We start from the raw sequence: 12,658 nt of genomic DNA on the forward strand, positions 1-12,658 counted from the left end.
AATGTTTGACATAAAACAATGTTCTACATAGAACATTGTCAGGTCCCACAATGTTACAATGTTCTACAGAGAACAATTTTCTACAAAGAACACTGTCAGGTCCAACAATGTTACAATGTTCTACATAGAACAATGTTCTACAAAGAACAATGCCAGGTCCCACAATGTTACAATGTTCTACAGAGAACAATGTTCTACAAAGAACACTGTCAGGTCCCACAATGTTACAATGTTCTACAGAGAACAATGTTCTACAAAGAACACTGTCAGGTCCCACAATGTTACAATGTTCTACAGAGAACAATGTTCTACAAAGAACACTGTCAGGTCCCACAATGTTACAATGTTCTACATAGAACAATGTTCTACAAAGAACACTGTCAGGTCCCACAATGTTACAATGTTCTACAGAGAACAATTTTCTACAAAGAACACTGTCAGGTCCCACAATGTTACAATGTTCTACAGAGAACAATGTTCTACAAAGAACACTGTCAGGTCGCACAATGTTACAATGTTCTACAGAGAACAATGTTCTACAAAGAACACTGTCAGGTCCCACAATGTTACAATGTTCTACATAAAACAATGTTCTACATAGAACACTGTCAGGTCCCACAATGTTACAATGTTCTACAGAGAACAATGTTCTACAAAGAACACTGTCAGGTCCCACAATGTTACAATGTTCTACAGAGAACAATGTTCTACAAAGAACACTGTCAGGTCCCACAATGTTACAATGTTCTACAGAGAACAATGTTCTACAAAGAACACTGTCAGGTCCCACAATGTTACAATGTTCTACAGAGAACAATGTTCTACAAAGAACACTGTCAGGTCCCACAATGTTACAATGTTTGACATAAAACAATGTTCTACATAGAACATTGTCAGGTCCCACAATGTTACAATGTTCTACAGAGAACAATTTTCTACAAAGAACACTGTCAGGTCCCACAATGTTACAATGTTCTACATAGAACAATGTTCTACAAAGAACAATGCCAGGTCCCACAATGTTACAATGTTCTACAGAGAACAATGTTCTACAAAGAACACTGTCAGGTCCCACAATGTTACAATGTTCTACAGAGAACAATGTTCTACAAAGAACACTGTCAGGTCCCACAATTTTACAATGTTCTACATAGAACAATGTTCTACAAAGAACACTGTCAGGTCCCACAATGTTACAATGTTCTACAAAGAACAATGTTCTACAAAGAACACTGTCAGGTTCCACAATGTTACAATGTTCTACAGAGAACAATGTTCTACAAAGAACACTGTCAGGTCCCACAATGTTACAATGTTCTACATAGAACAATGTTCTACAAAGAACACTGTCAGGTCCCACAATGTTACAATGTTCTACAGAGAACAATGTTCTACAAAGAACACTGTCAGGTCCCACAATGTTACAATGTTCTACAGAGAACAATGTTCTACAAAGAACACTGTCAGGTCCCACAATGTTACAATGTTCTACATAGAACAATGTTCTACAAAGAACACTGTCAGGTCCCACAATGTTACAATGTTCTACATAGAACAATGTTCTACAAAGAACACTGTCAGGTCCCACAATGTTACAATGTTCTACATAGAACAACGTTCTACAAAGAACACTGTCAGGTCCCAAAATGTTACAATGTTCTACAGAGAACAATTTTCTACAAAGAACAATGTTCTACAAAGAACACTGTCAGGTCCCACAATGTTACAATGTTCTACAGAGAACAATGTTCTACAAAGAACACTGTCAGGTCCCACAATGTTACAATGTTCTACAGAGAACAATGTTCTACAAAGAACACTGTCAGGTCCCACAATGTTACAATGTTCTACAGAGAATAATGTTCTACAAATAACACCGTCAGGTCCCACAATGTTACAATGTTCTACATAGAACAATGTTCTACAAAGAACACTGTCAGGTCCCACAATGTTACAATGTTCTACAGAGAACAATGTTCTACAAAGAACACTGTCAGGTCCCACAATGTTACAATGTTCTACAGAGAACAATGCTCTACAAAGAACACTGTCAGGTCCCACAATGTTACAATGTTCTACACAGAACAATGTTCTACAAAGAACACTGTCAGGTCCCACAATGTTACAATGTTCTACATAGAACAATGTTCTACAAAGAACACTGTCAGGTCCCACAATGTTACAATGTTCTACATAGAACAACGTTCTACAAAGAACACTGTCAGGTCCCAAAATGTTACAATGTTCTACAGAGAACAATGTTCTACAAAGAACAATGTTCTACAAAGAACACTGTCAGGTCCCACAATGTTACAATGTTCTACAGAGAACAATGTTCTACAAAGAACACTGTCAGGTCCCACAATGTTACAATGTTCTACAGAGAACAATGTTCTACAAAGAACACTGTCAGGTCCCACAATGTTACAATGTTCTACAGAGAACAATGTTCTACAAAGAACACTGTCAGGTCCCACAATGTTACAATGTTTGACATAAAACAATGTTCTACATAGAACATTGTCAGGTCCCACAATGTTACAATGTTCTACAGAGAACAATTTTCTACAAAGAACACTGTCAGGTCCCACAATGTTACAATGTTCTACATAGAACAATGTTCTACAAAGAACAATGCCAGGTCCCACAATGTTACAATGTTCTACAGAGAACAATGTTCTACAAAGAACACTGTCAGGTCCCACAATGTTACAATGTTCTACAGAGAACAATGTTCTACAAAGAACACTGTCAGGTCCCACAATTTTACAATGTTCTACATAGAACAATGTTCTACAAAGAACACTGTCAGGTCCCACAATGTTACAATGTTCTACAAAGAACAATGTTCTACAAAGAACACTGTCAGGTTCCACAATGTTACAATGTTCTACAGAGAACAATGTTCTACAAAGAACACTGTCAGGTCCCACAATGTTACAATGTTCTACAGAGAACAATGTTCTACAAAGAACACTGTCAGGTCCCACAATGTTACAATGTTCTACAGAGAACAATGTTCTACAAAGAACACTGTCAGGTCCCACAATGTTACAATGTTCTACAGAGAACAATGTTCTACAAAGAACACTGTCAGGTCCCACAATGTTACAATGTTCTACATAGAACAATGTTCTACAAAGAACACTGTCAGGTCCCACAATGTTACAATGTTCTACATAGAACAATGTTCTACAAAGAACACTGTCAGGTCCCACAATGTTACAATGTTCTACATAGAACAACGTTCTACAAAGAACACTGTCAGGTCCCAAAATGTTACAATGTTCTACAGAGAACAATTTTCTACAAAGAACAATGTTCTACAAAGAACACTGTCAGGTCCCACAATGTTACAATGTTCTACAGAGAACAATGTTCTACAAAGAACACTGTCAGGTCCCACAATGTTACAATGTTCTACAGAGAACAATGTTCTACAAAGAACACTGTCAGGTCCCACAATGTTACAATGTTCTACAGAGAATAATGTTCTACAAATAACACCGTCAGGTCCCACAATGTTACAATGTTCTACATAGAACAATGTTCTACAAAGAACACTGTCAGGTCCCACAATGTTACAATGTTCTACAGAGAACAATGTTCTACAAAGAACACTGTCAGGTCCCACAATGTTACAATGTTCTACAGAGAACAATGCTCTACAAAGAACACTGTCAGGTCCCACAATGTTACAATGTTCTACACAGAACAATGTTCTACAAAGAACACTGTCAGGTCCCACAATGTTACAATGTTCTACATAGAACAATGTTCTACAAAGAACACTGTCAGGTCCCACAATGTTACAATGTTCTACATAGAACAACGTTCTACAAAGAACACTGTCAGGTCCCAAAATGTTACAATGTTCTACAGAGAACAATGTTCTACAAAGAACAATGTTCTACAAAGAACACTGTCAGGTCCCACAATGTTACAATGTTCTACAGAGAACAATGTTCTACAAAGAACACTGTCAGGTCCCACAATGTTACAATGTTCTACAGAGAACAATGTTCTACAAAGAACACTGTCAGGTCCCACAATGTTACAATGTTCTACAGAGAATAATGTTCTACAAATAACACCGTCAGGTCCCACAATGTTACAATGTTCTACATAGAACAATGTTCTACAAAGAACACTGTCAGGTCCCACAATGTTACAATGTTCTACAGAGAACAATGTTCTACAAAGAACACTGTCAGGTCCCACAATGTTACAATGTTCTACAGAGAACAATGCTCTACAAAGAACACTGTCAGGTCCCACAATGTTACAATGTTCTACACAGAACAATGTTCTACAAAGAACACTGTCAGGTCCCACAATGTTACAATGTTCTACATAGAACAATGTTCTACAAAGAACACTGTCAGGTCCCACAATGTTACAATGTTCTACATAGAACAACGTTCTACAAAGAACACTGTCAGGTCCCAAAATGTTACAATGTTCTACAGAGAACAATGTTCTACAAAGAACAATGTTCTACAAAGAACACTGTCAGGTCCCACAATGTTACAATGTTCTACAGAGAACAATGTTCTACAAAGAACACTGTCAGGTCCCACAATGTTACAATGTTCTACAGAGAACAATGTTCTACAAAGAACACTGTCAGGTCCCACAATGTTACAATGTTCTACAGAGAATAATGTTCTACAAATAACACCGTCAGGTCCCACAATGTTACAATGTTCTACAAAGAACAATGTTCTCTGTAGAACATTGTAACATTGTGGGACCTGACCAGGTTTTGGCGGACACGGACACAGCAGCACTGGGCCTTCACTACAAGATTAATAAAGTGTAAGTGTTGATCGTCCATGTTATCTGCGCTGTACTAGACGTTCTGTGACATTCACGGGGGGAGGCTGGGGTTGACACTGGTGCTTTGCGGGAAGACTTTTTGACAGGCCAGGATCGTTACATTTTTCACAGCTCACAGATACACATGAAAGTAACTCATAAGGTTTCTTCAGCGTCTTCCCCTTTTGAGTCGCGAACGTGTTTCTTGTCTTTGAAGAATGTGCGGCAAGGTTGCCTAAATTTTTTTTTTTATTCCATCATTTCCCTAGACATGATCATCGGCATAGAGACTCGGCTGTTTGAGGGAGAGGTTCGCAAGGGAACACAACAAAATACTCTTTCAATGACCTTGACAGTGCCTTGTTCCGGTGCGTTTCTGACATTATCAGTATTTTTTAGATGCACGATTCTGCATACACACAATCGTACTGTAAGTAATACAGATTCATTGTGTGTTTTTGCTTATTCCTTTATCCACTGCCATCCCAGAGTTGCTGGGGAAAGAAGCCTTGTGCAGGGCCCAGTGCCATTTTTTTTTACAAGAATGGTGCTACAATGTCCTTTTGACTGGAGACCTGGAAACCAGAGATGATGTGCATGACCCGGGAGTTTTCATCATTGATCAAGATGGCACACACAACGTTATATTACATCCTCGAGATGATGGTCTCGGGGATATTATGGATTCGCCGCATTCGGTGCCGCAGCTCCTGGCTGTGGATGCGATCAATTGAATACCATTTATTTGAATCTATTCAAAGTTACCGTGCACATTAATGATGCGGAGAGGAAGAGTCCTATCGACTTTGCTGAACTCATGACCTTCCCTTTAGAACCACCAAGAAGCCAAACTCTTGTCATTTTAGTGACATACCCTGCTGTCTATGAAATAATAATAATACAAATTTATTTGTAGTGTGCTTTTCAAGGAACTCAAAGACACTTCACATTAATGAGAAATTCCATAATGAAATATGGAAACGATAACTATAACAGAAAGAACAGTGGGAAACTAGCAGAGGAAAAAGGCTCAAGGCTGCTGTTATTTATTGACAGCATATATATATAGTTTGGATATTCTATTTAAGATGTAATTTTAATGTGGTGGAACTTAGTCTTTAATTTTCCTCTTAATTTCCTCCGGTTTGAAGAAAAACCGGACTTGCACTGAATAAATTCTCAGTTGCGGTTACACAAGACCTTATAACAAGGACAACAAAGACAAATTAACGAGGTTTATATTGTATTGTGATGTACTGTTTAACATAATTTATAGAACAAGTGTCAGGTCACATTTATTTTTACCCCGTGGGCGGGCGGGGTCAAGAAACGGTAAATGGACTACATTTACATAGGGCTTTTCTAGTCTACTGACCACTCATTCACCCACGCTGATGGCGAAGGCTGCCACGCTAGGCGCCAACCTGCTCATCAGGAGCAGTTTAAGGGTTCAGTGTCTTGCTCAGGGACACATTCTGGGGGAGCAGGGGATCAAACCAGCAACCTTCTGGTTACTAGACTACCCGCTCTATCTCCTGAGCCATGGCGCCCCTATCCCGGCATCAGTCGGTCAGTTTGTCTGTCCATTACTGAGCTCCAAGGAAACATGTCAAATCTACTGCCTTGAAATTTAGTGAGCACCTTCGCCCTCACTCTGAACCCTGTTAACACTGGTGAGGTCATGACCTCTGCTGTAGCGCCACACAAGCTATCAGGAAGTGCACTTGACTGGTGTACTCGGTAAGCAAGGCGGCACGGGGGCGCAGCGCTTAGCGTGGTTGCCTCACAGTAAGAAGGGCCTGGGTTCGAGGTAGCAGGCCCATGTTAGAAATGAAATAAGGGCTGCGGCTTCACCAAACAAGACAGACATAGACAAACACAGTATAAGATATACACAGACATAGAGATATATATATGCCAAAAGCTAAAAAATAAGTTAAAAAGAGCACAAGTACAAATACTTAAAAATATCCACAGACATTCGGTGGGTAGCCAGGTTCAGGTGGGCAACAGCTTGGGGAAAGAGGCTGTTTTTGAGCCTGGTAGTGCGGGATCTGAGGCTCTTGTAGCGCCCCCCAGAGCGCGGGGGGGGGGACGGTCCATGGTTGGGGTGGGAAGGATCTCTGCTAATGCTCAGACCCCTCTGAAGGCAGCGTTTGTGATAAATGTCTTTTATGGCTGGGAGCTGGGTACCGGTGATATGCATCATGATATGCATCCAAAGACATGTAGGTCAGGTGACTCAGCCGTACTAAATTGTCCCTAGGTGTGTGTGTGTGTGTGTGGGGGGGCCCTGTGATGGCCTGGCGGCCTGTCCAGGGTGTCTCCCTGCCTGCCGCCCAGTGACTGCTGGGATGGGCTCCAGCATCCCCGCGACCCTGAGAGCAGGATAAGCGGCTGGGATAACGGATGGACACTCACACTCCCCAAAGGAAATGTTCTCCAAACTGTGGCGACCCCATGACCTTTCCTTTAACGCCACCCTCGGGGCAAACACTTGACTTGTACACGTCTCCAAACGCAGCCAAGTGATTTGGACGCCACGGCGTTCTACAGTCACGCGGTGCCTCGGAAGTCTGCGAAATGTGAAAAGGCTTTGCAGACCTGAAAGTTTTGGGAACGCGAAAATATTTTGTACTTCACCCACACCATCAGAAATTAGACAGTGTTAAATGGCTATTTAATGTGATAGAAAATCAGAATCTAATGAATAGAATGCCAAGGAGGAACCGTGTAATTATTTCTCTTGTATCTCTCTGCCTCACCTCACCTGTGCCCTGCATCCTCCACCCTCCCTCTCCTCCGTAAGAGTTAGTCACCGAATATAATGAAGTTGAAATAATTACAGAAAAGTTGTAGAATTTACTTCATAAATAAATGTCATGTCTGCCTTTGTGCCGTAGCCGTATGAAGAGCCCTCAGCTCCACTGACCTGGACGACGAACTGTCACAACAAGGCAAGCGAGCGATGGTGGTATAGTGGTGAGCATAGCTGCCTTCCAAGCAGTTGACCCGGGTTCGATTCCCGGCCATCGCAAGAACTTGGTTTTGTTGCCCTCGTTAGTATAGTGGTGAGTATCTCCGCCTGTCACTCGGGAGACCGGGGTTCGACTCCCCGACGGGAATACTAGCGTTTTGGACGGCACGGTGGCCTAGTGGTCAGCACCGTTGCCTCACAGCGAGAAGGTTCTGGGTTCGAACCCCAGGCCATCTCGTGACCTTTCTGTGTGGAGTTTGCATGTTCTCCCCCATGTCTGCGTGGGTTTCCTCCCACCATGAAAAAGACATGCATGTGGGCGTCCGGGTGGCATGGTGGTCTATTCCGTTGCCTAGCAACATGGGGATCGGCAGTTCGAATCCCTGTGTTACTAACTGCGGGTGGGAAGCCGGATGTGGGTATGTGTCCTGGTCGCTGCACTAGCGCCTCCTCTGGTCGGTCGGGGAAGTGTGTGATCCTCCCACGCGCTACGTCCCCCTGGTGAAACTCCTCACTGTCAGGTGAAAAGAAGCGGCTGGCGACTCCACGTGTATCAGAGGAGACATGTGGTATAGTCTGCAGCCCTCCCCGGATCAGCAGAGGGGGTGGAGCAGCGACCGGGAGGGCTCGAAAGAGTGGGGTAATTGGCCGGATACAATTGGGGTGAAAAAAGGAGGGAAAAATCCCCCCCCCCAAAAAAAAAGGCATGCATGTTAGGGTTAATACTCCTGTGCCACTGAGCAAGGCAAGGGAAAGAAGAACTGGACGGGTTACATGCAGAGAACCCATTCATTGTATCCGTGCAATGACAAAATAAAACGCCTTTCCTCTCTCTTCTTCGTGAGGGACTACAACTTTACGGCCTAGAAGGTGTCGTGGAAAGAAACGGCGCGTTGCCGTGGCCCGTTTGTGGCTGGCGACGGTGATAAGGTAAGGCCCCCACGATCTCCTGAACCAGAGGCATGTAAGCTCCTCCGCGGCTCTAAATATAACAAGCTTGAGCTCTTAATACCGCCGAAACCCTTTTGTTTTAGAGGAGTCAAACGAGGGCGATACATGTGAAATTCCTCGATTAAGGTCATGCAATCTTGGGCTAATATTTTTCCCTCTACGCGTTTCAATCAGGCGGACCCATTGTGTCGCGCTTGGCCCCCGCGATGAGCGAAAGCGCTACACAGAAGCGCGCAAGAGAGGCGAAATTAACCGAACAACTTCCCGGATTTCCTGCAAGAGCTCGGGTGGACGTGTTGTTTACACCGTAGGCGCTTGAGAACAAACTGGGAGATAAATCTGCCTTTGTTGAGTTATAGCGTCGTTTGTATGAAGAATATACAGTATGAGACAGACAAGCTCTTGGAGTTGGGGAGTTGGGGGGGAGGGAGGGGGGAGTGTAAGTGCTTCAGCAAAGCACTCATACGCTCTTATCTACCTCATTTCTTATTACTGTGCTTGGTTCCCAGTTCATGCTTGTACACTCTTGTTCTTTGTTCTTCCAGCTAGATTTTGCACTGCCATGCTTTTGCACAGTCTAACCTATTAAGGCCTCCACTACTTCCTGTATTACAACTACTGCTGCTGTTACAGTATTACTTCTGCTGCTGCTGCTACTACTACATTACTGTTACTAGTAAAGCACTACTACTACTACTACTACTACTACGACGACTACTGTCAACCACTTTCAACGAATTGCTGCTTCGAATAAGGAAACACTGAAAACATTTGAAGCCCATCCATCCGTCCATTATCCAAGCCTCTTATCCCAACCGGGGTCGTGGGGATGCTGGAGCCTATCCCAGCAGTCATTGGGCGGCAGGCGGGGAGACACTCTGGACAGGCCGTCAGTCCATCACAGGGCTGACGCACACACACATTCACACCTAGGGACAATTTCAGCACGGCCCAGTCAACTGACCTACATGTCTTGGGAGGAAACCGGAGCCCCCGGAGGAAACCCACGCAGACACGGGGAGGACGTGCAAACTCCACACAGAGGACGACCCGGGACGACCCCCAAGGTTGGACTACCCCGGGGCCCGAACCCAGGACCTTCTTGCTGTGAGGCGACCGTGCTGACCACCGCGCCGCCTACATTCGAAGCCTTTCTAATACGTTTATAACTTCATGAAATAATACGTTTCATCTTTTAATACTGAAGCATGCACACGAAGTACCTGAGAAAAGAAAAGGTCACCGTGTCCAGCTGATAATAGCAGCTGCGAGCAGGATCTTGTAAGTTTGCTGAGCTAAAACAGATGCTGTAAAGCAATATCACATCTCTGTCTGGTTTTGTCCATTTGTGTTCAGCTATTTTGACATTGTCTCGTTTTTAATTTCCCCAGGCGGCACTGCCGAGGATGAGGATGCACTTTCTGTCCCACAAGTGATGCAATGGATGACTGGACGGTCACACGGGGACCTGCTTCGTTCAGAGAGAGAACATTTTAAGATCACTGTTCACCTCGACCACACGTGTGTGTGTGTGTGTGTGTGGGACGGATGCCAAACCACACGATTTATTATTCACTTGTGTTAGCGCATGCACACACCACCACCACGTTCACCACTGCACACTGTGTGAATTACTGTGAATTTAAGAAAAATACAACGACAGCGGGGCGGCACGGTGTCGCACTGGTTAGCATGGTCGCCTCACAGCAAGAAGGTCCTGGGTTCGAGCCCCGGGATAGTCCAACCTTGGGGGTCGTCCTCTGTGTGGAGTTTGCATGTTCTCCCCGTGTCTGTGTGGGTTTCCTCCGGGGGCTCCGGTTTCCTCCCACAGTCCAAAGACATGTAGGTCAGGTGAATCGGCCGTACTAAATTATCCGAAGGTGTGAGTGGGTGTGGGTGTGTGTGTGTGTGGGCCCTGTGTGATGGCCTGGCAGCCTGTCCAGGGTGTCTCCCCGTCTGCCGCCCAGGGACTGCTGGGATAGGCTCCAGCATCCCCACGACCCTGAAAGCAGGATAAGCGGTTCGGATAATAGATGGATGGATGGCAACAGAAACCAATGGATGGAAATGGAAAATGGATGAGCCACTGCGGCGACCCCTAATGGGAGCAGCCAAAAGTAGTAGTAGTAGTTGGTGACAGCAATCAAACGCAGTGCAGGCTTTTGTAAGATCTAGAAATGTTTTTTTGGCCCCTCCCCCTTTCTCCTCAATTGTATCCAGCCAGTTACCCCACTCTTCCGAGCCGTCCCAGTCATTGCTGCACCCCCTCTGCCGAGCCAGGGAGGGCTGCAGGCTACCACATGCCTCCTCCGATACATGTGGAGTCGCCAGCCGCTTCTTTTCACCTGGCAGTGAGGAGTTTCACCAGGGGGGCGTAGCGCGTGGGAGGATCACGCTATTCCCCCCAGTCCCCCCCCCCTCCCCGACCGACCAGTGGAGGCGCTAGTGCAGCGACCAGGAAACACACCCACATCCGGCGTCACACCCGCAGACACGGCCAATTGTGTCTGTAGGGACACCCGACCAAGCCAGAGGTAACGCGGGGATTCGAACCGGCGATCCTCGTGTTGGTAGGATCTAGAAACTTCTCAACGGTTATTTGGATTCCCTAAAATGTTTCCATTATGTGGTGTTTTACTAGTGCAAGAAAATAATTCACGAGTTTGATTGGTTTTGTTGTGCAGTGTTAAAACTTACACGAGTACGTCCCCATAATTTTAATGTCGAGTATTTTTCCCAACTGTTACAATGTGTCTTTTGCAATTAATTTCTAGTTATTAGCTACACAATGTACGACCTCCAGTAAAGTCAAAGCACAAAGGGAAAAAAAAAAGTCAACCTTTCCGAGGTCTTTGCACAGCCACAAACTTTGATTTTGCACTGGGAGAATTAAACAAAAGAGTGTACTGTTTAATTTGTCATCTCACAGGCACTAACTGCAACCAGACAGCCTTTATTTTTAACATTTTGTCATTTTCCTCTACTTTACGACCACATTTAATATTCAGCAACTTGTGAATCATAACGTAAGGGGGGTAAAAGTATCTGGTAATTGTTACAAGGGAATATTTGAGAAATCTGGGTGTATTTGCTTTACACTGTATGAAAGAGAAAAAAAAATAAATCAAAATACAAACACATCGCGGGTGTTTTTCCACGTTTACTGCTCGCCCTGTTTAAGATGAAGTCTGAAACCTGACCAAGCTGCACCCGGTTGAAGGTCAGCTAGCAGCGAAATACACAATAAAACAGAAAGGAACTGAGTAACCCTCACTCAAAGTGCATTTTAAATGAACTACTGTACATTTTACTTTTTAGCTTTGTAGACTTTTTTTCAGTAATACTTACACTGGAATACCAGCAAAGGAACAATACCTCGAGTTTCCTGTACTTTTTTCCCCACCGCAGCTTTTTATGTAAATCGGCCATCATAACCATAGACCAAACTGCTCAATGAATGTGGCCTGTAGAAAGCAGTGTGCAAGGATGTGGGATGAGGTTGCAGCTGCATAACCTCCCCCATGATGCAAAAAACTGAACAGAAAATGCAAAACACAGTATCATCAGTATACAGTAGACAAGTGTTAAGATGTAGTTTTATGTAATGTTATTTTCTAAATTCATAAGAATGGAAATTTCTTGACCGCTCCTTATGACAGATGAGTGACAATGGCTGATATTGCCTTATATGTGGCCAGAGACAAAAACAGCCTATTTCTTGCCACCAAAGGAGGGGACAAAAAAATGGCAATATTTGGGACTGTTGCACAAGGTCAAGTGTGAACATACAGCTCCTGATCACACAACGTCGATGTCATGGGATTTATTAATCCTGGAAGGACAGCAAGATTCTGGTCTGACAGGGGGAAAGGGAGCTCTGACACCATCGCTCCATCCTCTGGGTCAGCATCA

The 12,658-nt window shown here is 44.0% G+C and overlaps 1 non-coding gene across 1 annotated transcript; it reads left to right on the forward strand.

Moving 5' to 3' along the window:
* Positions 1-7,783: 7,783 nt before the first annotated feature.
* On the forward strand, positions 7,784-7,855 carry trnag-ucc (transfer RNA glycine (anticodon UCC)). Its single transcript has one exon. It is a non-coding gene; the product is annotated as a tRNA-Gly (tRNA).
* The last annotated feature ends 4,803 nt before the right edge of the window (positions 7,856-12,658 follow it).

The sequence above is a fragment of the Lampris incognitus genome, chromosome 11 (genome assembly GCF_029633865.1).
Source record: "Lampris incognitus isolate fLamInc1 chromosome 11, fLamInc1.hap2, whole genome shotgun sequence".
Lineage (NCBI taxonomy): Eukaryota > Metazoa > Chordata > Actinopteri > Lampriformes > Lampridae > Lampris > Lampris incognitus.